Source organism: Dasypus novemcinctus, chromosome 6 (genome assembly GCF_030445035.2).
Source record: "Dasypus novemcinctus isolate mDasNov1 chromosome 6, mDasNov1.1.hap2, whole genome shotgun sequence".
Lineage (NCBI taxonomy): Eukaryota > Metazoa > Chordata > Mammalia > Cingulata > Dasypodidae > Dasypus > Dasypus novemcinctus.
Window position 1 is genome coordinate 30,169,372 of NC_080678.1, and position 25,288 is coordinate 30,194,659.

At 38.0% G+C, this 25,288-nt stretch overlaps 1 non-coding gene across 1 annotated transcript; it reads left to right on the top strand.

The window, feature by feature from the left end:
* The first annotated feature begins 816 nt into the window (after nucleotides 1-816).
* On the top strand, nucleotides 817-923 carry LOC111761921 (U6 spliceosomal RNA). Its single transcript, XR_002795152.1, has one exon. It is a non-coding gene; the product is annotated as a U6 spliceosomal RNA (small nuclear RNA).
* Nucleotides 924-25,288: the final 24,365 nt, after the last annotated feature.

Consider the following 25,288-nt stretch of genomic DNA (forward strand, 5'->3'; position numbering starts at 1 on the left):
TTTTTTGTTTTTTGTTTTTCTCCTTCTTCCTCTCACCATGAGTAACGCCTCATCTGCTTACAGCTAGGACTGGGGCATTACTAATGAAGAGCTTAGGACAGTTTTGATTGTTTTTTCTTTTCCCAGCTGTCAGACTGTGATAACTCAATGCTAACTGGCTACATGATTGGACTGTGCTTTTCCTATATCTAGTATCTAGAATAGCCATATTGCAGATAACAAAATAGTTGATTTCAGGGAAAAAAGGAAAAGAAAAGGACATATTGACCACATAAGAAACACTCACCATTTAAAACAAAGACCATCACCTTCATACTAAATTGAATAGAATTGAACTAACGCAAACTATGGGTAATCCTATACCAGTATAAAAGTCTAAATTTGCACCACTAATTAACATAATTTTGAGAGCCATGATTTTTTACGGGATAAAGGGAATGTCTAAATTTCCTGAGGATTCCACCCCTTCCCCAGCCTGGGGGTGGGAGTCATGGGGAGAGAAGGCCTGGGGGACAGTCACCCTTGGAATCAGAGCCCGCCGTGGATAGGATGGTGAAGGAGAGCAAGGCCGCAGTAACAGTGGAAATGACGATTTTACTGTCCCATCATCCACTAAGCCAGGGCTTGTGAGGGCTTAATATGTGTTTCCTGGGGGGATGTGGATGTGGCTCAAGTGATAAGGTCTCCGTCTACCATATGGGAGAACCCTGGTTTGATCCCTGGAACCTCCTGGTGGAAAAGAAGAAAAGAAAGCATGCTTGTACAGTGAGCCAGTGCCCACACGAGTGTCCGCGTGGTGATTTGATTTTAGCATATGTGCGGCCAAAGCAGGCACATATACTAAAATTGGAATGATACAGAGAAGATTAGCATGGCCCCTGTGCAAGGATGACATGCAAATTTGGGAAGCATTCCAATTTTAGTATATGTGCTCGCTTTGGCAGCACATATACTAAGAGGAGCAGGGGTGGGGAGTGGGGTATATGGGAACCTCTTATGTTTTTTAATGTAATGTTTTATGTGATCTATTTATCTTTTTTAAAAAGACAAAAAGAAAGAGAGAGAGAGAAAGAAGTGAAAAAATACAGCAATATCCTGAAACTTAATAAAGATAGGTATTGACACACACACACAAAATATGAAGATGGGTAAAATTGCATATATAAGACCATTTTTCTCTGAAACAAATGTATTAATATGTTAATATTGTAAGATGTTAATAGACAAAAAAAGAAACTACACATTATGCTAAGTGAAAGAAACCAGATACAAAGTACTACATATTGTATGATTCCATTTATTTAAAATGTAAATATAAATCAATTTTTAAAGATGAAATTAGATTAGTGGTTATGTAGGGCTGGGGAAGGACAGCTAAGTGGTGTGGAGTTTTCTTTTCTGGAGTAATGAAATTGTTCTAAAATTTTTTGTGGTCATGAATGCACAACATTGTGATTATACTAAAAGCCATTGATTGTACACTTTGGATAGATTGTATGATATGTGAATATGTCTCAATAAAACTGCTTTTAAAAAAAAACTAAGTTAAATACTGAGTTACTCAAAATGCATTATAAATGCAATTTTGTTTATAAAGTCTACTCTGACTGTGCATGAGTGGGCTGGTACTCTTGTATGGAGAGAGACCCTGCAGTATTGGCTGTGGACTGATTGTTTTACCCCTAGTGCCCCAGTGAGGTCTCTTGTCCAAGAGAAAAAAGGCCCATGCATCTTTTAAGCATTATTTGTAATCACTCGCTGTTCTGATAAGAAGTTAATTTTGAGGCCAAGAAAGGTTCCCTGCAATAATTTCCCTGGAAGTCAAGCTTTTATACCTTTTATACCTCTCATGGCTCTGGACCAAAGAAGGATTGATAAACATGAGTTCAGTCAAGAGTAGCATATTTTCTTTGTATTTCTTCTACCTCTTGTCAAGTATGGAGGCCATTCCCTCTTCAAGATTGAGCACCTTTGTATTAGCCTCAGAAAAGACAGCATGTGATCATGCTCGTGTTGCTAACTGAGAAAGGAAGTTGGGGTACGTGAGCTCCTTTCACACCTCAGCCTACTGTAACTTACAGAGGGTTAGACATTGCTTTAACCCTGTGCATCTGCAGATCCTTCTTATCTCTATTCATGGAGGGAAGGGAAGGAAGACATTCTGAGTTTCTAAGCAGTTAGGCTTTAGGTTAACACCAGAATTCAAAGAGCTGAGTTTGTTTTTTCTGCCGTATTGGAAAGTTCTCCAATTTACTTAAATGCCAAATTTATTTAAGGTTGCCAAGCACTGGGTTGAGGAAGATGAGGCATGGAAAGGACCTTGGTGGTTTAGTTAACTCCTGTAGGCCCAGAACTGCCCCACCCAGCATAAGGCAGTCATCTCTGCCCTAGAGTGTCGGTGATTCTTTCTCCTGTGATATCTGTGGTCTGGGGTCTGCCTGCCTTGGACTCCAACTTCATAGCTGCCCCACTCCCCAAGCGTAAAACCACCCATCTTGGGTTGCCTTTGGCCTTGATGTAGGATCATAAATCACTGTTCCTTTCCCCAAGGAATTTATAATCTATGGTTAAAAAATATGTATGTATGAACTGTGGGGAGGTGAGGTGAATTTTTAAAGAAATGTGGTGGTTTTAGTTTTTAAAAAGCCTAGTTTGAAACCTAGCCTTCTAGGAGGGTGACACAGAATTGGCCCCAGTTTTATTTAATCCTCAATTCTTTAATCTGAAAAACAAAAAGGATGTGAGGAAGGGTGACACTTATCTCTATTCAAACTTCTAGAGACTAGGAACACTGCCTAAAGGATTTATCCCCAAATTGATGGGATCCCTAGGGAGTGACATTTGTGCTCTGTATATGTACATATAAATTTCAATAACAAAGGACAGAAGTCACCTGGTAGCAAAATAGTCATTGGCAGAGCTAGGACCACAGGTATAGTTACATTGTCTATAACGTACTTCAATGAATTTAGCATCACATATGACAGGTTCTGTTGATGCACTGGAGAAAATATTCAGATAGTGACTTTGTCATCATGAAGCATACACTTTAAACGCTAGAACTTTGAGAGGAGACACATATACATATATATATGTATAAAACCATTTTATATATATAAAATATATATATATATATAAAACCATTATATATATATATATATAAAACCATACACACAGTGCATGCAAAATTAAAATTATAACTTCAGAGGAATATTTCATTAGGCAAACAAAACAGAATAAGTTGACCTTGTCTGGGAGGTTAGTGTGAGTTCACCGAAGGAAATGACAAATGAACTGGATCATGGAGGATGAGTTGGGATTTCCTGGTTGTGGGTGAATAGAAGAAGAGAGGATAAAGAAGTTTGACAAGATTAAGGGCATCAAGTAGGTGTGCTTAGAAACAAGAGAGAAAGGGAAATATGAAGTATGAGACTAGGTTAGAGAGAGAGGAAATTACTAGACCATGCAGAAGAGTGTAAGTCATGTAGGTGGTGCAAAACATTTTATACATTCTATAAACAAAGTAAAACCATTGAAGAAATGTTATAAACATTATCAACTGTGTAAAGGTGATGAATGTTAACATTTTTTAGCAAAGTCCCTTTAGATGTATTGTGGGAAATTTGTTAGTTTGGGGATAACATGGATTAGGGAGATTCTTGCAGCATTTCTAGAATGAGACCATGGTAGAGAAGACTAGGGTGCTAGTGATAGTGAGAATTAGTTCCCTGTGGCTGCTGTAACAATCATTTGATGACTTAAAACAGCATACTTTATTTTCTCTCATTGTTCTATAGTGGGAAGTCCAAAATCAGTTTCACTAGACTAAAATCATGTCGGTAGGACTATGCTCTCTCTGGAGCTCCTTGGGAAAATTTGTTCCTTGTCTCTTACAGTTTTTAATGGCTGTGGCATCCTTGGTTTGTGAATGTATCTCTCCAATTTCTGCTTTCTTGGCTACATCGACTCCTCTACTGTGTGTTTCAAATCTACTTCTTCCTGTCTCCCTTTTATAAGGATACATTTGTTGGCATTTAGAGTCTGACTGTATAATCCAGGAAAATCACCCCATTCTAACTGCATCTGCAAAGTCTCTTTATTTTCACCATATAAGATAACATTCCCAAGATCTAGGGATTAGTATGGGGATATCTTTTGGGAGGGCTGTTATTTAGTCTACCATATAGAGACTAATTCATTCATCAAATTCTTATTACGTATTTTATGCCAGGCCTTATGCTAGTGGCTAGAGAAGGAAACAGAGGGATCTGAGTAGAGTTTAAAAATAAAGTAGACAAGATTTGATGGTGGATTGGATGTAGAATGTAAAGAAAATGGAGGTGTTTATGCTTACTCTTGTGTTTCTGGCTTGGGGAAAAAGGAAATGTTAATGGAACTGAAGAATGGACAAGGTTTGGAGAGAAAGACCATGTATTTGGTTGTGGACATGTTACATTTGCACTTCCTTTGAAGGCATCTAAATGCCAAGTCCCTTGGGACAACTGGAAATGAATAGAAAACTTTCTGGGTGGCTGGCTATGCCACTTCTCAATGTGCTGCATTTTCCATCCACCACCACCCTTTGTTGCCTATTCTGCAGTAATTGAACTGGACTCTGCCAGCTAGGACAGTGCTAAGTTTGTCAGTAGAGGGTATCCGAGGATCAGTGGAGGAGGACGGGGCTCCCTTCACAGCTCTGGAGACCTCTCTCAGCAGGCTTAGCAGGTTCTTGCAATGCGTGCTGCAGCATGTGGGAGCCTGTGGTGACCCAGCTACCAGCAACTTACCGTGGAGGATTTCTGGCAATTTTTAAATGAGTTCCAGTGAGCTGCACCTCCCCTGTGGAAGGCTTTTCATAGCATGCGAGAAGAATTTCTACAAGTTTTAGAAGAACAGCAACTCAAAAAACTTCTTTACCATTCCGAGAATCACTGCTATGCCCTTCCAACAAGATCTGGATCTTAATCTTGGGGGACTGATTATTGCCAATAGACCAAGTAAGAGAAGGGCTAAAAATACCATTTTATTTGGTCAAAGGGAGATCATCAGTAACCTGGTAGGGTTCTCTCTCTCTTTTTAAAAAATTATCCTTATTTCTTAAATTCATGCTTTTTAAGCATTTTTTCTATTTTACTTATACTTATTAATAAAGCATAAATCCATCCAAAGAGTACAATCAGTGATATTTGGTGTGATCACATGTTTGTGCATTCAGCACCCCAATCACTTCCTGATCACTCTCATTGTTCCAATAATAAAAAACAAACAAATCTATTACTCTCAATTTCTCTATGCCTCATCTGGCATACATAGTTGTTATTCTTTTTCATTCTCTCTTGTATATTTGTATTTATATTTTTCAAAAACAGTCATATAGGGAAACGGACTTTGGCCCAGTGGTTGGGGCGTCCGTCTACCACATGGGAGGTCCGAGGTTCAAGCCCCGGGCCTCCTTGACCCGTGTGGAGCTGGCCCATGCTCGGTGCCGATGCGCGCAGGGAGTGCCGTGCTACACAGGGGTGTCCCCCGCGTAGGGGAGCCCCACGCGCAAGGAGTGCGCCCATGGGGAGGGCCGCCCAGCGCGAGGGAGGGAGCAGCCTGCCGAGGAATGGCGCCGCCCACACTTCCCGTGCTGCTGAAGACAACAGAAGCGGACAAAGAAACAAGACGCAGGAAACTAAGACACAGAGAACAGACAACCAGGGGAGGGGAGGGGAATTAAAAAAATAAAAATAAATCTTTAAAAAAAAAAACGTCATATATGCAATATCACTCATATTTGTTTTACTTGAGTTTTTTATTTTAACAAATCAATTTTATTGAAGCATATTAATAATCATGCAATTCATCCAAAGTGTACAATCAATGGTATTTGCTATAATCACATAGTTGTGCATTCATCACTTCAATCATTACTAGAGAGCATTTTCATTATTTCAATAATAATAATAATAATAATAGACAAGAAAATTCCTCAACTCTCAATCTGTATGCCTTCCCTACTGTACATAGCTACTATTTCTGGCTATTCTATCCAAAGCATATGATCAATGGCTTTTAGTATAATCACAGTGTTGTACATCCATCATCTTAAAACTTTTAGAACAATTTCAGTACTCAAAAATGGTAGGGCTCTTTTGATAGAGGAAGTGCAGTGACCAGATTGGAGCAAACTGAGGAAAGAGGTACAGGGAGAGAAAGTCGAACATTCTGTAGAGTAGTTCGACTAAAAAGGAGGCAAGGAGAATTTGAGCAGCTGAATGATTTTCCTACTATAACATGCAGCTTTACTTTTGGCTCTGCAATTCTAGGATTTCTACCTTTCGATTTCTATTTTGTAGAATCTTACAAGATCAGTCGTCGAGATGTCACTGAGGTAGCCTCAGGCATAATCCACAGTATCCACTGTGCTTCTGAAACCAGCAAGTGAAATCATCACAGGGGGCAAATGATCTCTGGGAATAAGTCCCTAGCATTCCCTTTCCCCATATTCAGGAAGCTGCTGAAAGTGTTCCAAGGCTAGAAGGTAACATTCAACAACTAGTAAAAGGGTTTTATATTTATTGACAAATGTGCAGTTCTGGGGAACATCTCAATATGAAAAAAAAATGTTATTTCTGTTAATGTAGTCAGCATTTGACAATGACAAAACTATTCTTTCATGTAGCTAGCAACAGTGACAGTTCTGTTTTTCTAAATAATTGGCCTCATTAACTGAAGCTGTCTACTTCCTTAGCATTGACTCACTTAAATCCTCTGACTTGAATAAATACAAATTTCTTGAAACTGTATACATATACACACTTTATGAGTTCCAAAACCTACTATTCTATGCCTTTTTTTATTTTATAGAGTGAGCTTCAGGATGGTAAAAGGTTTGCAAACTGTCACTTGTCACTTTCTCAAGGCAGTAATTTAGCATTTAACAACAAAAAATCGCATACACAGGGAAGTGCTGAAGCTCAGCAGCTGATGATGGAGGTGCATATGTAGCACAGACATGGAAATCAGGCTGAGGATGTGTGCTGCTCAGCATGTGTTTGGGAAGGAAATACATAAAAGGAACTCTAAAGGTAGATTACTGATGTGTGCTCACTAGATGAAAGAGGTGCATCTGTTATGATGTAGTATCAATGTAATACATATAAACATATTGGTGCTCTCCTTTATCATATGCCATATATTAAGCTACTCTGTACTACACCAAGGGCTTTGCAAGGTGAACTCATTTGAGCACTTTAAATCTATGCACTGTGCAAATTATTTAATTTCTCTAAACATCAGTTAATGAATCTGCAAAATATAATGAAGGTCAAGAAAGCTAGTTTAAATTGGTAGACTTAAATTTTAAACTCTAAGCCATCTTTGTGTATTTGGACTGAGAAGGACATCTATGAGTTCTGCACATGGTCACAGATGAACTGTAGGAGTCAGAATCTGAAGAGCAAAGTGTCGTTCTCTGAGTTTTCTCGCTTCTTAAGTGAAGAGGTTGGACTAGGTGATTTCTTTGGTACTCTAAAGGACTGACTTAACCATTCTTCCTTCTGTAAGCTTTTATAGAGTCTTTGTCTTGATTTCCATCTGTTGTCACCAGGCAACATAAACTCTACCCTTTCTCAGCTATCAACCAGAATGAATGAGTGAAAGAACGAGTGCCTAAACATCTGGGCTCATAGAACTATTTAGACACCCCAGGATTAGGTTGATATGTGAGATATGGAGTGAGAACCAACTTTCTCTGAAGTCTCTGGATATTGGGGTACCTGTCTTACCAGGAAACACTTAGGTTGGAGGGATCTTCAGAGATCAGAGAGAGTCAGGGCCCAAATGCTCCTGCTATAACCATCTCTTGATTTTCTTTTTCTTTCTCTTAATTTCCTAATACCTAGTGACACCGGAGTCTAGGAAGTTCACTAAGTTATGCTCAGGGATATCCAACCAAGAAAGCGAAAGAGGCGGATGTTAGGTGGTCTGTCTACCTCTTCTCTGGGAGGTTTTGGCCTCCCATGGAGGCAAATGAGTTGATTAGAGCAGCAGAGAATAACCATCTTTGCATCTGTTCTCAATGCACACCACCTACCAAGGTGTGAACTCTTATTTCCAAAGCAAAAGGTCAGTGGTGGCAGGAATACTGAATGGCGGAGGGATTGGAGCAATGGGAATCTACTAAAGAGTTATCTGTTTTAGTGGCCTGCAACCAAGTTGGGCGAGAAATAGTACAAGAAAGTCTCAAACATAAGTACTTGGATTTACATATTTAGTCCATTTCTTCAACAGATTAGCCTTGTTCATTCAATTCTTTGCATTACATGTTGTTAAAAATATAAAGGTGATTTGGGTGCCTTAGATTACCTGAGTTCTTCTATTACCCTAGTGCCTGATTTTCTTTATAGTGTGTGCGAATCAAATTTTCTTCTGAAATACAAATGATCGCTGTTCCCTTTTCACAATATTTAACATGCACCAACTGTCATTAAATCAAACTCTTTCCTTATTGTCCTTGTACTTTTAGTTTAGATTCCTTCCTGTTTTTGAAAGTCTCATATCTATCTGTATGTTTGCTAATTCCAAAAATTAATTTTGACAAGGTTTCAATTTTACTTCACTTCTAGTTAAGGAATGCTCGATCATACAGTCGGTAGATCTATTAATGGTAGAATAAGAGAAAGACTTAGCTGTACAGAATAATAAACTCCACTTTGCAGGAAAAACATCCCATATATTTTTCTCCAGTCTTCTAATGTATACTAAATATTTCCAATTAAAGTCATCTTTCTATAAATAGATCTGATATGGCCAAACAAAACCCATGAAGCCTTTTTCCTATTTCATTCTATTCCAATAGATTATTAGGGAAGACGTACAGTTTTCCAGAATTTGTTTGCTTTGTTTTTCACTTCGAAAAAATGCTAAATGTAGCTTGACCATGGCTGGGGAGGCTGGAATTCGGAGATTCTCAATTGTCCATTTTGGCTTAATTTGTCAGCTTTGTAAAATTCTATGTAACTACCCCTTCCCCCCTTTCTCCTGCTTCGGCTGTGGAGGAGGAGTTCACAGCTCTGTGTGCCCTTCTTCATCATCTGCCTTTTTTTAGACTGTACCTTCTACTCCAGTATGTCTGGGAGATACAGCTGGGCATTTTTCTGGGCAAAGTTAGAGTAGGAGACCTCCTACAACTGCAAGTTGTTTTATTTTCGTCTTTTCCTATTGTTTTTCCTTTCCCTTTTAGGTAGTTGTTTGTTTACTAAATTGAAACTTGAGTCCTGGGTTTTTTATTAGACCCTGTATTGACACAGCTGACTCTAACAATTTAAACTGAATCTTTCTCAAATAACCTATTTAGCTCTGCAACAATCACCCCCATCCCCATCCCCATCTCCACCCCCACCCAAAGAGAATCTTTGCAATCACATGAAAATAGATGACTCGCTGCACTTGAACTGAAAATATGTAAATGCTGAGTACTTATTTAGACTTCAGACTGGTAAAACTATTTCTTTAATTTATTGCAACAAGAAATTAATGACTTCACAGGCATGGTCCATTAAAGCCCAGCATCTTCAGATTTCTTAGAAGTCAGGGGTGAATGAACTCTTCCTCATTTATACCTTTTCAGAGATAGATTGATCCTGAAAGGATAATTGAATTTTTTCAACTTTTCTGTCATTCAATCTTAATAGACAATGTTTTCTAAAAATGGGATGTTACACCTTATGAAAATTGTATTTCCAGATTTGAGCTTTGCTTGAATAGGTGATTATCATTGAAAAATAGGATATGAAACTCTTGGTTTCTTATGTTTTACAACTGAGGAGCCATTAGACAAATTAATAACATTCTTTTAGAATAAAACATGCAATTGGCTGGAGAATTCTTGAACTCTTTGTCCTTCCCCACTAGAAACACATAACCACCCACAATTGGAGAGAAAATTGATCCCTTGGAGAGATCTGCAAAGCAAGCTCCTTCCCTCACTCTCATCCTCCAGCCTCTTTCCTAACTCAGAGCAAAGCTGTGAGGGCTCCAGATGTGCTCTCCTGATTGCAGAAAGGATTCCACTATCAATCTGCTACATTGTAAAATTTATTTTGATCCTATGGAGAAAATGTAACCTTCTGAGCAGTTTGTCTCCTTCATGAAAAATCCCCTAACTCTATTTCCTCTTTCGTCCTTTATTTCAAAGTGAATGAGGATAGAAACTTTAAACCTAGCTACCTAGCTGTGTGTTATGACCTAGCTCATTCCACCCAATTAATCTAGAATCTAAAATGCCATTGTCCTTTACCTACAGTTGCTTCAAAGTAAATAATTCTGCAGAAAGGAAGGCATATTAAGGCCATCCCTATCCTTAACCCTGAACTTCTTCTCTAGATCTATCTCTCCTAACTCTACTACATTTAATCTGAGGAGCAAGGTAATACTTAGAGAGGAACTCATGCTCTATAGGATGCGGTGGTGGTGCTTATACTTAAGGCAGCAAGATGGTCTGGCCTCCTGCCATAATGGTATGGCTGGGAGAGGGAATGGCTGCAGTCTGAGATCCCAGCTGGATGGGCTTGGCTGCACTGGGACCTGGATGCAGAACCACCGACTTGGTCCTCTGTGCAGATCCATGTGAAAATGCAAAGAGATTCGAGGCTAGAACAAAAGATGATAGCACTAGAAGTCCCTGACCTGGTCAAACTGTGTACTCTGGAAATTCTGAGGTATGGCAGTAGAGAAGAATCCAGGGCTGGCCCTAAAGGGTAGGCAGGCAAGCATTTGACATCATGGAAGTCTGAGTTGAGAGGTAGAGCAAGGCCCTGGAATGGGCTGCTGGGGCAGGATACCAGGGCCTGGGAATGACTCCGAAACAGAATGATAGGACCTCAGTTTTATAAAGGTTAGAATGATAAATTAACAGACACTGGGGACATTAGCTGAGTGCTGTCCAGATTCGAATGAGGTCTCAGGTCAGAGATGGCTCACAAGCAAGGATGAGCATACGGAATTGATTCCTGACTGGGTTGGTCCAGAAGATGAGGGCAGTGGACACTGCAGATGAGCACAGGGCAAAGGGATCATATGTACAGAAAGTGCCTAGTAAATTGCTGAAACAAGAATTGAGATTTAGATACATGCAATCATTTTGTCTGGTTTCTTTTTGTAAATTGCTCAGGATTCACTTTGTAGCTATTCCCTAGAAAACTTGTCCCCTTTAAAGTTTTAACCTATTTTACTAGAATATATATGGAAACTTTGGGTGCATATGGTGGCATGTATGTACACACACACATGCATATGCAGTGGTTGTCTTGGAGCCTTCACATCCTAATGACCATTCGCTTGAGAAGTAAATTACATATTTAGAAGGAAAAGCAAGAAACTTCAATTTGAGGTAAGTTTTATGTTTTTCTTAATGAAGATGACACCATTATTTTTGTTTCCCCTGAAATTCAGGGTGAAAATCTAAAGTCTATACTTCTCTATATAAAGATTATGAAACAATAATTCCTTGTGTCTCAACTTATCTATAAAATGGGAATCATGATACCTTCTTCATAGGTATTTTGTGACAATTTAGTTAGATAATGGAGAAACATTGTCTGGAAATCGTTTTACTATTACCAATATTATATATTAGAATAGTGTAAAAATCTAGTTTATTTTGGACTAATTCATCTGGAAGAAAATCCTTCAGGATGGTATATAAGAGCAAGGGGAATAAGAAAACCTGAGACTCGACCAAATTAATTTTCATCATTTTTGAGAAGCATCAGAATCCACAGTTTGCTTTCAGAGGTCTAGAGAAATCCATAGGCTCTGATCTATAGTTAGAGTGTCCTGTAACCTTGACTGGCAGTCTATTTGTAAGGAACAGAGGGAATGGTCATCCACTCCTATTTTTGCTTCAGAGACTGGTGTAAGGTTGAAGTAGTCATCAAGATTTAGGGGAGCATTCTTCTTTCACTTGTAAGTGACAGAGATCCAACCATAGTTGAAGGGGGAAAAAATGGCAATTTTACTGACTTCCATCAACAGAATAATAAGGGTAAAGGGTAGAGTAGGGCTCCTGGCCATGATGGCTCATGAGGCCATCAGCACTCCCTCAGCCCTCCAACTTACTCTATCTTAACCTACACTTTTTTCTTCTCTTTTACCACAGATGGACTTATTATAGTGGTAGGAAGCATATATTCTGACAATTCTTGGTTCACATCCTTACACCGTTACCAGCAAATACAAAAGATGTATTTGAGAAGATGTAAGGAAGAGTCTGACTTTCCCAGGAGGTTACATGACTTTTTGTGTGGGCCCTAGAAGGGACCAGTCTGTGTGAAGTATGGAACATGAATTCCTGACTCCAATCAGAACAAAGAAGTTGGAGTAGGGGAAGAGGGTGCTATCCTGAGCAGCTGATAAAATGCCTGTCAACTGCCATACTTGTATAGTTTACAAAGATTAGACAAGATTGATATTTTCGAGAGTTTAATTTTGGGGATACTTGTCTAATGACTATCTAACTGAAAATAATCTTTGCCACACACATGATTTTTCTAAGTACTGCATCTATTTTAGCTTCATCCTGTGTGTAAATTCCATGAAGTCATGATTTGGTATTCACACTAGAAAATGACTGAAACACTGACAGACATATGTGGTGTGACTCAGTGTGATATAGTTTTGTTGACCATTTAAATTTAACTGCATTGGCATCCCATTCTCCCAGAGAAGGCAGAAGTTGGATCATAATTAGCACTGCCTGAGTCAGTGACCATTACAGATCAGCTGAGTGCCAGGCAATGAATTTTGCCAGATACACACTTTTGCCCAATTGATCAGTTGCCTCTGTTTTTGAAGCAGAGTAAAATCCTTCTGTTGAAATTTTGCCTTTACAAATTCCCAAAATGATGATAATGGCCAGCATTCCCACATCAGTCTAATTTCGATTTTCTCATAAGGAAAATGGAGGATGAAAGAGATGTATTCACTTGTTGATGATCTGGTCCATAATAACGAAATCCTTATGCTGTCTCCAACTCCAGTGCTCTTTTTTTCTATCCCATTCTACTTTCAACCCTCACAGGCTTCCAGGAGGAGGCGGAGTACAGATAAACCATTAGAAAAGACTTAATATTCCCCTTAAGCTCCCAATTTATCATCATATAAACAACACTTAATCCACTTCCTTAATGATAACATGATAACACCCTTCACTATCCCAGAGAACCCGGTTCCACTGTCCGTTGCATTTGCCTACTGCTTTCTCCATGTATTCAGGTTTGATTTGAATGTATTCATTACAGTAGTGATTATTACATGAATACAATGTGTCAGACTCTCAGTAAGGCACTCATGATACAGCCCAGTCTCACAGTATATACCTGGTGAAAGAATGCAGGTTGTAGTTGATTTCAAGATAGTGTGAAATGTGCTGAACTGGGAGAAGTGCAGGGTGCTCTAGTAAGCAGCACATAGGGGAAGAAATCATGCCTTGACCACCACTGACATAGCAGTGGGAACTCTGATTTTATTGGTCACATGTGTTCCCAAAATGATACTATCTTTCTAGTTGTCTTTTGCAGCTAATTGTGATCACATAGACAAATTTCTGGTCAATGGGATATATATGGAAGCAAAATTAACATGTCCAGTTTTTTTCTCCTTAATGGAAGCATTATGGCCTGTCTTTCTCCTGTCCTGGCTTCCCACTGTGTTGGTATGTGGTCTGTGGTCGTGGGGAAGCCAGCTTGCACACTACAGATAAAGTCAAGTCCTAGGGTTGGTGGAATGACAAGAAAAATCCTGGGTCCCTGACTCAGTGTATCTTCTACTCCAAGCCTGTACTGCTTAAGCCCTGTTTGCTAAATGAGAGATAATTAAAGCTGTTATATCTGGAATAAGTCTGTTACAGTAAAATTACATTCTAATTATTACAGGGGTCATTTAACGCAACTTGGAGGATTAGGGCAAAGTTCCAGCATTGAAGCTAAGACCTGTAGTTGAGTGCTGAAGAAAGGTATCCAGTGAAGGGAGTGTGGTGGGATGGGGGAGAGGGGAGTGAGAGAGTGGAGTTCAGAACATTCCTGCTGGAAGGAACAGCAAATTCAAAAGCCCCAAGTTGGTGTTTAGCATTGCATGTTCCAAGACCTGAAGTAGTTCAGCTCGCTAGACCTTGGAATGTGAGGAAGTACATGGACGTGATAAGGCAAGAAAAACCAGCCCAATGCAGCTATGAAGGGCAGTTTTAGGCCATGCTATTATGCCTGGGCTTTATGTTGCATGTATGTGATGTATTTATTTTCTCACATATGGCAATTGATGGTGGGGTGTTTAAGTGATTCTCAATAATAATAAATTCATTAAATGTGTTAAGAACTTTGCAATAACTGCCTTCTCATTTTCTCTTTCACTTTCATTTTAACTGGAGAAAAGTCCATTTTAATGGTCTAGGGTCTTAATAAATTAATGGCAGGAGATTAGTATAAAGAAACCCAATTTGATATATTTAACCTGCACCTATTTTTTTTTAAAGATTTTTTTTTTTTATTTCTCTCCCCTTCCTGCACCTCCCCACCCCAGTTGTCTACCCTCTGTGTCCATTCACTGTTTGTTCTGGTGTCTGCTGGTATTCTTGTCAGTGGCACCTGGAATCTGTGTCTCATTTTGTTGCCTCATCTTGCTGCATCAGCTCTCCGTGTGTGCAGTGCCATGCCAGGGCAGGCTGCATTTATTTCACACCGGGTGGCTCTCCTTAGGGGGTGCACTCCTTGCATGTATGTACCCATTTTTTACAGGGGTTCTATACTTCTGTTTCTATGCCAGCATTTCAGATGGTTATAGTAGGGCTTGCAGTGGGCTTCTTGCATTCAGAATGACAGGTCAGAGCACCAGGCCATGGGGTTCAGGCTGTGCGTTTTTTTCATAACCCACTTGGAAAAGAAACAGAGAAGCCCAATCCACGGGGAGGACTAAACTTTTCAGTGTTGGGTTTTCTGAGACCACATGATGATCCCAGGCCCAGAATATTTGTAAACTTGTGTCTTTATTTCTCTTCCTCATCCTTTCCCCCTTCTCCATTATCAGTTTTTGTAATTATTTTTATTCTTATTCTCCATTCCCTTTGCTTTATTTTTTCTTTTTTGTTATTTGATTGTTTCTCTCCATGTCAATCGAAACAGGCCAATGGGCTGCAGATTCCTTGAATAAATTGTGCTTGCAGGAGTCTTTCCTGGATGTAGAGCAAGGGTTCTTAACCAGGGGTCCATGGACCTTCAAGGGGTCCATGGAAAGATTTCAGAGGGTCTATGAGCTTGAATTGAAAAAAAAATCAATTTATTATCTTTATTTTCTCTGACCTCTAACTGAACTCTAGCATTTCCTTCACTTATGAATGTATTCAATAAATAAATTACAATAGTGTTCATTTCACTTGGCTGGCAAAGGGTCCATGGAACAAAAAAGATTAAGAATCCTGGTCTAGAGTATCCTTTGCCCCTTTTTAAGATCCTTTTCAGCCTTAAAGGCTTAGCTGAAATCCACTTCAGCCATCTCAGAAGTGTCTCTGTTCTGCTTCTGGAAGTCTATGCCATTGAAAAACTGCACCGCCTTATTCACTAACCACCTATGGGCTGGAATTTATTTAAAATATGCACTGTTTTAATGTGCCTAGGTATAACTGATATAAAACACTTGTTCAAGCAATAGTATATGTTATGTAAATGTTTAATTTAAAAAGTGTAATGATGTTTGGAGAGAAGAAAATGACAGAACAGGCATACTGATAAAGAAGTCTTGTCAGAAGCTCTATTTCCTTCCAGACTTTTTTCTCTATTATATTATCATTTTCCTCTCAGTGGTCTCCCATTCTTCTTTCTTGGTCCTCCATTTGGTCTTCATCTACAGTCATTCTATTCCACATTCTTTCTCTCCTACTCTGCCTCCTAGTCTTTCTCTGATAATGCTCCATGGCTTTGTGGAAAGTTCCCCACCTTTTTATGCTTTCCCTATCCCTCTCTCACTCTTCTTCCCATGTTTATCTACCCTCTGAGTTCTTCAAGTATTATTTCCAAAGTGAGTACAAATAAAATTACTTCAGAGTACAGAATATGAAGACCAAGCTTGGCCTATAGAAAAATTTTATAGCTGAGCAATAAACTGCAATTATGATGGAGGAATTCACATACTAACATATCATTGGGGATGTTTTCATATAAATTGCCATAGTGGGAGAGTAAATGCCTAATGGCCTTTGCACCCAAAATAATCTGGCAATCAAGTATAAGAGCTCTTGTGGTCATTTGGAATATGGGAACTTACATTTTACCCAGGACAGTTTCTGTGAGATTGCTATCAAATTTATCCTACTTGTTTAAACTTTACATATTGACACAGCCCATGACAATATACAAGGTACTTGCATAGAAATAAGTTCATTGAATCTCCACAGAAAGGTGTTGGGGAAGGAATCAGGATCTGAGATAGAATGAAGGATCTACCTATAGTTACAGTTGAATGAATGATAGGGTAGAAGCCATGTATTATCGTTGTCATTCCATCATTCCCATTCCTGCAGATCTCCATATCTATACTGCAAGAATTGTAGAGTCACAGAATATTATTATTAAAGACAGCAAATGTCTTCTGCCCATCTCCCAACTGATGAAGGATTCCTTTGCAGTGGTTTTTCTGCTGGCAAGCTCCCTGCTTTACTGGAACTCCTCTCTTAAAACTGTGCTTCAATTTCTGGGTCCCAAATCCACCATTAACAGATGCTATTAGTCTTATTTCTCCAAATATTCCTCTAAACAAAATAAAATTTTTGCATCCTGGAGGGTCTATATGATGTCTCTTAAATGCATTTTTATTTTCCATAGGATATCGATATCCTTGGCCATCCATTCCCTGGCTCTGGAATGTCCTTCCGTTCCCCCTTCTTAGGTACTTTTTTTCCATTTTGGAAAGTCCTACTTAAATCTTTCCTCATTAATGAAGTTTCCTCTGCTTTATGCAATATAGCTCTCCTTGGGTTATTTATTATCTGTGAATTTCTTTGACAGTTGGTCATGAGCAGTCAGCTTTGTGAAATTATTAAAATGTACTTATCCCCTCAATATTTAGGTCGGTTTTATCATCATGGTCTAGTCCAGTAATTAGGATATTTTGATTTTACTAAATATTTTTGAGTGCATTGTTTGGTCAAAGAAGATAACATAGTTACTCAAAGAAGTTAAAAATTTGGTCTGAATTTAGATTCCCATACGCATAATAACAATAGCCATTTATTGCGTTTTCCCTATGTAAGATAGATTGTGCTAAAGTCTTCACATGCACCATTTATTTATTACACAGGATGTAATCATCATCCCTATTTTATATATTAGTCAAATGAGGACGAAAGAGGTTAAAGAACACAAATAAAGGTACAAATCTTTAATATGGGCTTCAGCCAATCCAGTCTGACTTCAGAGTTCATGATTGTACCTACTATTCTACATTGCTTTTCAATATTTATATGGTTCTTTGATTCCTCTGTACACACTAGGTACTCAATAAGTATTTCTTTTTATAGTAATGATGCTAACTAGTGAGATTCTATAGAGAAAATCTGCTCTCAACACAAATTCCTAGATCTTCAACTGTCTTTGAATAGGGCATTTCTAATTCAGTTTCTATTCTGTCAGAATTTCAAAGGAGAAAAAATACATATAACTGGAGTCTTGTCTCATACTTAGATATTATTTAATATTTTTGTTAATCTTTTAAAAATCCCTACATTAAGGTTTGAAAGTCCCTTTCATGATTATATACCCTTGTCCCTTGTAATATGTGCTTCATACCTAAGTAACCTATGAATTTAATTTCTCATGTTCTTTTCTATCCTTATTTGTCCAGCAGCTGAATCTCTTTAAAATATATTTTGAAATCTGCAATAGAAAGATCACTTACACTATTATCTTATTAGTAGCATGAAGAATTCACTTCAAATTTAATTTTTGGGTAATGCTTCATGAGGCAAGATTTTATACACATATGTGCATGTGTATATATATATGTTTTCACGCATATTCAAACACATAGATGTGTATATATATGGTGAGAGAGAAAATACAGGAGAGAGAACTATTCTATTTTATTTATAGTGACTTCAAGTTTTAGAACACACACCATTTCTTTTTCTCCATACTAAGTTTCACAATTGCCAAGAACTGATTTCTGAGCCCATAGGCACACTATTACTGTTCTATTTATTAATTACTTGGAATTTTACCTATAGTTATAGTTTCTTTGGAACCCAAATTCTATATTTAAAAAAGGAAGAGAAAAGGAAAGATAAAGTAAGTAAGGAAGTATGAAAGAGTAGCAAAAAAAAAAAAAAAACAATAATAGATTATACTTTCTTGATGCTTTTTGATTTGAAATCAAGTCATTCCTCCCATTGATTAAGCTTTACCAAAACCATAAGAATTATTTCATTGTAATCAGCTCCTCTTCCTGGATGGACCATGTCAAGGTGAGATTAACTGATGTATCAAATTTCAAGCAAGGAAAACCAAGATGAGTAGTTAAATCTCTTTTCAGGCAACTCATTGGAATTCAGTGCTCAGTTCATTTATTTCAAGACTGAGAGTTTTTTTATGTTGTCCTGGAAGGAGCAGGGTTTCTATGGATTTTCTGAGAAGGTTGCAGGCCCTAGAGTGCTTTCTCCTCATTCATGTACTAAATAGCTCAGACTTTTAAGTCTCTTTCTCACTTGACCTCATTTTCACTGATGCATGTTCTGTATTCTGCTCCGTTCTCCACCATCTTCACATGGTGAATTTCTGCACATCTTCCTTATCAGCCCCCTTGTGACTACATTCATTTATTCATTCAAGAAAAATTTATTGAGCACTCAGTCTGTGTCCAACATTTTTCTATATGCTGTGGATACTGCAGGAAACAAAATATTCTTATCATAGAATTTGTTTTATAGTGAGGGAAAGAGATTTTGAATAAATAAACATATACTTAAATGCTATCATGTGGAAATAAGTACTATGAAGAAAAATGAATCATGTGAGGAAATAGAAAAGAATGTGGTTTGATATGAACATCTATTTTAGATAGTATGGTAAGGAAGATCTATTGAAAATATGGTATTTGAGCTGAAACATGAAGAAACTGAGACCTGAACTATGCTGACATCTGGGAGGAAATATCCCCAGGCAGAGAAACAAGCAATTTCAAAAGCCTGAGATGGATACAACCCACTGTATCAAGGAAGACGCTGTGACTGAAGTGGGGTTAGTGAGAGTAGGAGGCGTGTGGGAAGATGTCGATTGACAGCCAGATGGTACACAGCCTTCTAGACTGTGATAAAGACTCTGAATTTTTTAATCTGTATTAGACAGGAAACCAGTAATATATTTTGAAGAGGAAAGTAATATAAATTGACCTACAAACATGTTCAGACTGGCTTCTACCTGGGGGACACAGAGAGGAGTACAAGGTAGACTTCTGTAAGGAGAAAGATGGGGATGGTTTCATCTAGAGATGTCCAGGAGGAGTTGTGATTTGATCAGATTCTGGCTATCTTTTGTAGAAAGAGTAACAGATAAAGACTTGTATGTTGATGTGACAAGTTCATCAGAAAAACAAAAGAACTTGAAAAATGGAGATGGCACTTACTCAGATTTGGAGGACTGGGGCAGGAGCATGTTTGAGGTAGCAAATCAAAGATCAGTTTGTAAATTATTAAGTTTGATATAACAGTGATACCTATGATACATTGACATGAAGACTTCCTGACTCCCCAGTTGAGGAAGGTTCTGTCTGTTAAACTTTCTCAGAATACAAGATAACTCTCCTTTAAGCCTTGATTAAAAACTTGTGTTTTGATTAATTCTCCAGCCCTTAGAACAGAGCCAGGCATGTACTTGAGAGTCACTAAATATTTGTTGAACGAATGGTGACCTAGATGAATTAATGAATGGATAATTGAACCAGGAACTTGGTAAATGATGAGAATTTAGGATTTTTTAAAAAGAAGTTCATTAGTGAACTTCCTCCATTGACTCAATGGTGTGAACTTGGAGGATTAAGCTAGGATGCAGTTTGAGGCAAAGGATTATTTCCCTCTGACCTGAAAATTGCATGGCCTGTGTGAGAAGTTCTCAAACCTAGCTGATCATCAAAATCAGCAGGGGAGATTTTAATATCACAGATTACTGTATTCCAGCAAAGATTCAAATATCAAAAGTTTTACATGAGGTCTTCAAATCTGCCTTTTCAAATGATCTCCAGGTGTCTGATGTTCCACAAAGCTGGGGAACATCTTTCCAGTTGAGCTGAAGGGGACCACATGGAGCAAACTGCATTGAATTGAGAGGTGGTAGATCCCAGATGTTATCTTTGCTGTGTCACAGATTGTGAACTTTGGACAAGTCACCTCAAAACTTGCTATCTTTATTTGTAAAAGGGTTGTGATTGGAATAATTGACCTTTAATATTTGTCCAGCAATCACATTCAATCAATTAGGTAAAAAACAAAAATTAGTCACAATAAAAGCAGATACTTAGCCAATGCCATTCCTCAAATCTTCCACTTACCCTCATTCCAATCAAGAAAGCAAAGCCCATACCCAACCCTCTGATTCCCTCTGCCCTTGAGGGCAGCTTAGTGAAAGAAAACCACATGATCAAATTGTTTTTAGCAGACTCTCTCTATGTCTCATGGTCATACATAACTAGATAAATTTACCACTGAATGAAAAGATCTGTTTTATGGGGACATCTTGAGGGCAGCTTAGTGAAAGAAGACCACATGATCAAATTGTTTTTAGCAGACTCCCTCTATGTCTCATGGTCATATATAACTAGATAAATTTACCACTGAATGAAAAGATCTGTTTTATGGGGACAAAAGCAATAAAAATTTGAAGGTCTGCGAGAAACTGTTGGAGAAACTTGAAGACCAGATTCATCTGTGAAAATTCTATGGCTAAATTCTTGATGGTTACTGGGAGCTCTTTGGCCTATTTCCTATCTGTGATCTTTTGGGATTGTTATGAGAGAACTGTGGCTGGTGTTAAATAGCAGAAGGAATCAAATGACATAAGAAATGAAAGTTTCAAACTCATTTTTTCAAATAACCCAGGATTGAAAGCAGGTTATATCTCAGAGATTACACCAACACACTTATACAGATGAGGAAACCAGTTCAGAGAAGTTCACTTGTTCAAGGTTTCCCAGCTAGCTAAATGCAGTCCCAGGACTGATACTAATGATAAATGCTTGACATGTGTTAGACTATCATAGGAGAGGTGATTAGCAAATAACATAATATGCAATGTAGGTGAAGTCTTTGAAGTCTCTCAAATTAAAAAAAAAATGTTTCTACTTAGTTCATTCTTCCTTTCTTCTGCCACTTCAATTGTTTTACGACCTACTAGGTCATTATTAAGTGTATACACATATGCTAGTTATCTTTCATCTTCACTCCATTTGTTGGCTACTTCTGTACCCAAACTTTTCGAGAGTCATCTAAACTACTAACACCTTAATTTTTTCACCTTTCTTTCAATCTTAAAATGACACTAAATTCTCATTCTTCCTAACTATTCTGCAAACTGCTTTTGCAAAGTTTCCTTAATCCAGAGGATTCTCGTGTTGTATCCTTGTTAGGTCTTTAGCACCAGTTAACATAGATTGTTACCCTTCTTTTTTCTGATGCTATCCTCTCCTCATTCTCCTATACTTCACTGAATATTTTCCTTGTTTAGATAATTTGAGTGTCATCTATAATTCTACCGACCACCAGATTTTTATCTCCATCCCAGATCCATTTATTTCTCTGCTTGGGATGCCTCTCATGTTCCACATAAATCTCTTTTTCCCACCACCCCTCCCACACCTTAACTTTTTCATCCACTAGTCTTCAGTGCTTGAGGTATGAACATCTATGTAGTTGCTCAAGCCAGAAATTCTGAAGTCATTCTAGGTTCCACCCTTTCCCTTACTAGCATATTCAACTCCATCAGCAAATATTGAATTTACTTACAAAATATAATTCAAATCTCTCCTCTTTGTTTCTCTACTCTTAAACTTTAAATTTTCAGTTATCATCATCATCATTGTCATTGTCATCATCACTCTTCTAACCCAGGGATTGACAAAGTTTTCCTGTAAAGTGCCACATAGTTAATATTTTATGTCTCCATCTATTTAGGTCTCCTTTGGTCACTCACCATTGTTTCATTGTTTTCAGAATAAAGAGCTTAAACATCTTTCATTAAGTTTATTTCAAAGTATTTGATATATTTTGATACAACTCTAAATGCTATGGCCATATAAAAATTTTGTTTTCCAGTTACTTGTTAGTATTCAGAAATGCAACTTTGTGTGTATGTATTTAGAGAGAAGTTGCCCTATAAATCCATTGTAAACTAGTTATTTCTATTATGAATATTATATTTTTTCATATACTGGTTAAGTATTTATTGATATGACCATAGAATTTTTATCCAATATTTTGCTAATGTGCTGAATTATGTTGATTTTTCAAATGTTAAACTACTTTCATATTCCTAGACCAAACTTTTCTTGTATATGTTTTAGCCTTTATATATCCTGTGAAAATATTTTTATCTATGTCAACTAGAGATTCTGGCTGAAGTTATTGTTCTATATAATGGACTTATCTGATTTTCAAAGAATTATTCTTGCTCTGTAAAACATAATGGGAAGAGTAAGTTCTTACTCTATTTTCTGAATAAGTCTAAGAAGATTGGAATAATTTCTTCATTAAATATTGTACAATTACCAATATATCCATCTCAGCCTTGACATTTTTTGAGGAAAAGTTTTAAATTATGTTCAATTTATTTTAGAGATAGATGACTGTATTTTACATTTCCTTTCAGCATCAAACTTGGAAAATTGTATTCTTTCAGATGATTTTTCTGCTTCTTCTATTTTGTTGAATTTATTGGTATTGTATCATTTCCTTATTCTTTACTTTATGGTACTATTATTTTCCTTTGCAATAAGTAAACAGTCCACATAAGCATCCCATTCCTCCTTACAATTTTGCCCTTGGTTTAACATTCATTCCTGATTCTTGCCTAACCCAGTCTTTACTCTGATGACCACAAAATGATGATACTTCCAACTCCCTTCACTTTTACCAATAAGGATTCTACTATGAGCAAGCATCCTTCCCCTATTCTCCCATTCATCCTGATTTCTTTTGTTTCCTAATCAATGGGAACCTCAATATGGTTTTCCTGGCTATTGCTTCTGCTTTCCCCTTTTATTAATATTTAAAATATTAATAAATATTAATATTTATTAATATTTCCTCACAGATATCCCTCTTCTTCTATTAATAACTTCCATGAGCAAATCTTTTCTCTATCAGACTCTGATGTCTCTTTTCCATAGAACCACATTTCCCCAGGGCTCAGGAAGCTCATGGGCAATTCTGTTGCTTTGGGGCAGGACATAGATAAATTTTAGTCAATGATGCCCTATAAACTATAATGTCTTCTAGGTACAAAAATATGTTTATCCTGGTCACTGGTTACAACTTGGGTATCTGGGATGTTCTTTGTTATATAGTAGGGTATAATAATAGTTGAATAAATGAGCAAACAAACAATATTAATGCATGAGAAAATTAAGCAGCATGGAGATTTAGGGAAATGCCAAGTAGTTCCATATGGCTGCAATGAGGGATAGGATGTGGGCCTAAGAGGATGACATTAATAGACTAATTCAATCAACCAAATAGTTTCTTACTGCAAAGGCTGTGCCATGACTTATGACTACAAAGATGAAGAAGACATAATCACTGGAATATCACAGAGTTTACCATTTTGAGAAGTTTTATTATAACAACGTTAGTTCTCTTCATCCAGAACATGTTGAAGGAACTTGGAGGCAACAATTCCCTCAACAGTAGGTAACAAGGAGGAAATTTTAGAAAATGAGAGTTCTGGTAGAAGCCTATTGTAGTCATCCAAGGCTGATATGACCAGGGCCTCAGCTCATGTAGTTGGAGGAAATGGAGAAGGGCATCCTTGGAGGCAACAGGAGAGGCAGATGGATTTGATATACTGGTGGTAATAGTGGAGTGTAAAGAAAGAGGAAGGGGATGTGTATCAGTCAGGGTTCTCTAGGTAAACAGAATCAACAGGAGATGTCTGTAAATAGTGTGGGATTTTATAAGAGTCTCTCATGTGACCGTGGGAATGCACAAGTCCAGGTTCTGCAGGCAGGCTGCAAACAAGGGGCTCTGAGGAAAGTCCAGTAAAGGTCTTTGATGAGTTTCTGGGAGCTGTTGGCTGTCCAAGGACAAGCTGGGAAATTCTCTCTGAATGCTAAAATTACTTCCCCTTTTAAGGCACTCAACTGATTAAATAAAACATCACTCATTGCTGATGGCAATCTCCCTGGTTGATAGTAAGTGCAATCAGCCATCTATGCAGTAAACTCACTGATGACTAAAGCCCATAAATGTCCTTGTATTACAATTAGGCCAGTGTTTGCTTGACCAAACAACTGAGCAATTACCTGGCAGAGTTGACACATTAGCCTAACCAACACAGGATGAAATGAATGGAATGTGGGAGTAGAATCAGCAGTACTTGTTGACTGATTGTATGTGGAGGATGATGGGCAGAGGATTGGAGAACTGATCACAGATGAATGACTTGTGTGTTGTTGGGTGACGGTAGGGCACCCAGAGGTAAGACATACAGAAGAAAGAATAGACTGGGAAGGGAGATGTGATGGATGACTTTGAGCATACCGAATTTGAAGTGCCTGTGTGACTTCCAGGTGGAGGTGTCCAGTGGTCAGTTGAATATAGTGATCTCGCGAAGATTGTGGACTGAAGATAGAAACTTTGTCATTGACATCAGAAAGGCAGATATGCATTCCCAGACTCATGTCTCCAGCCCTCCTACTGAATATAGATGGGGCCTTCTAGAAGAATTAAAAGATATGACGAGAAGAGGGAGTCCAATTAAATTCAGGGGAAATTTCCTTCACAGTTATTTGAAACGGAGGTAAGAGTGGTAACAGGCAAAGGAGGCAATAATGTTTTAGGTACGTAAATGGAGGAGGAGGTTGAAAAAACGGGAGAGTGTCCAACATCACTAACCCTACTGGGGAGTCAAGCGATGAAGACCCTGCAGAATTTGCAATGAGGCCTCATTCACAACTTTAATGTATGCAACATCAGGCACTACGCAGAGCTCTTTACATGTACTGCTGTATTTCATTTTCACAACAGAATAGGAGATAGGGACAATCATCCAAATTT